Source organism: Echinops telfairi, unplaced genomic scaffold (genome assembly GCF_000313985.2).
Source record: "Echinops telfairi isolate 266 unplaced genomic scaffold, ASM31398v2 ScPeMD7_7400;HRSCAF=8409, whole genome shotgun sequence".
NCBI classification, from domain to species: Eukaryota; Metazoa; Chordata; class Mammalia; order Afrosoricida; family Tenrecidae; genus Echinops; species Echinops telfairi.
The window spans coordinates 36,158,634-36,160,218 of record NW_022111300.1 but is presented as its reverse complement, the minus strand read 5'-3'; the positions used below and the strand labels follow the sequence as shown (position 1 = coordinate 36,160,218).

At 45.3% G+C, this 1,585-nt stretch overlaps 1 protein-coding gene across 2 annotated transcripts in view; it reads left to right on the top strand.

The window, feature by feature from the left end:
- DYM (dymeclin) overlaps positions 1-1,585 on the top strand; it is a 315,716-nt gene that overhangs the window by 49,037 nt on the left and 265,094 nt on the right. The gene's annotated exons all lie outside the window — the stretch shown is intronic.

Below are 1,585 nucleotides of genomic sequence, written 5' to 3'. Positions count from 1 at the left end.
CTGTCCGACGTCTCCCTTCATCCCTTTTCGGTTGTCCTCCCACTGTAATTTTTAATGCCAAAATGGCCCAACACTCCCTGTGTTCATTTAAATGAGCAAGACTCTCAGAAAAGCATATTAAAAGCCAATGGTATGGAATGCTTCTATATTTTATTCCTATGCATAAAGAATAAGGAAATGAAATGAAGATAAAACTCCTTACAAGTATTTATTCTTTCCAGAAAAAAGATGCCAAGTTAAATATCATTTCCAGCGGGGCATGTTATTAAGGATTATATCTCATTGGAATCACAGACTTTGTAAACGTTAGAGGTCTTTTTCATCAGCTATAACAACAGTTGCTAACTCTGCGTGTCTTTGGAATTACTGATCAGAAATAGCACTTTCCAGGATTGCTCTCGAGAGCTCTAGGAAGGACGCCTCATTTAGAAGAGTGGGGCAAGGTTGCTGTTTTCCTTTGATGCTGTTGAGATGATTTTGCCCGTGGCTAGCAAGGAGGGCCTGTGGTTTTCGAGATCAGATGTTGGGGTTTGACACTGCTTTACCCTGAGCCAGGGGATGTCGAGGACGCGTAAAGAAGCAGCCCTGCTGGGGCAGCGGGGCAGCACTGGCTGCCAACCACCACCTGGGTCCCCCCAGTGCTCTGGGGCACAAAGCAGCGGCCCTGCCTCTGTAGAGCAAGTCCACACCACTGCTTTGCAGTCGATTCTGACTCAGCTCCCACTGACAGAGCTGCTCGGAAAGGCTTCCCAAGACCTCCACAGGGGCAGACAGTCTTCGTCTCTCTCTTGTGCAGTGACTGGTGGTTTTGAACAGTTAACCTTCTGGTTAGACTCCCATGACTTACCCTGCCCTGAAGATTACAACCTTGAAACCCTTCTGGGGCAGTTTTGCTCTGTCCTCCAGGGATCACTCTGGAATGGATTCAAAGGCAATAGGTGTGGTAAGAAGCCTTAAACTTACTCCCCGCGAGTAAGTGAACAGGGGCATGTAAACATGGGCCGTGAAGTCTGGGCCCTGTGATATTTTGCATCTCCATTGAAAACAGGACAGGACAGAGGAGAACTGTTCCTTAGGATTTCTGAGGCTGTGGAACTATGGGTGCAGTCCGCCTCATCCTTCTCCCTTGGAGCTGACTGTGGGTTTGAACTACCCACCGTGCAGTTTACAAACTATTGCCTGCTCATCCATTGCTCCTTTGCCTTTCACACCCCATCGTTAATGAGCACAATCAGTGAAATAGATTTTAATCATGTAGTGATGAAGCCTCATTCTTGTTAAAAAAATCCCGCCCCCACCTTCTAAAGTTTCCATCGCCAGAGCAGTTAAAGTGTATTGTCCAGAGAGCACTCACAAGCCTTTCGCTTAGCTATATCAATAGTTAACGTGCTTTGTATAGCCCTTCCTCTTTCAACTCCCCCTGTATAAATACACATACGTATTTGTGCTTACTCCTCATAAATGGCAAACTTCTAAATTCCAAGCATACAGAATAATTCAGAATGTGTATATGTCATAGAGGCTCACCTGTTTTTAATATCTTACCCATGATTAACTTTTCTTGAGATGAAGTGTTTATCTGTGT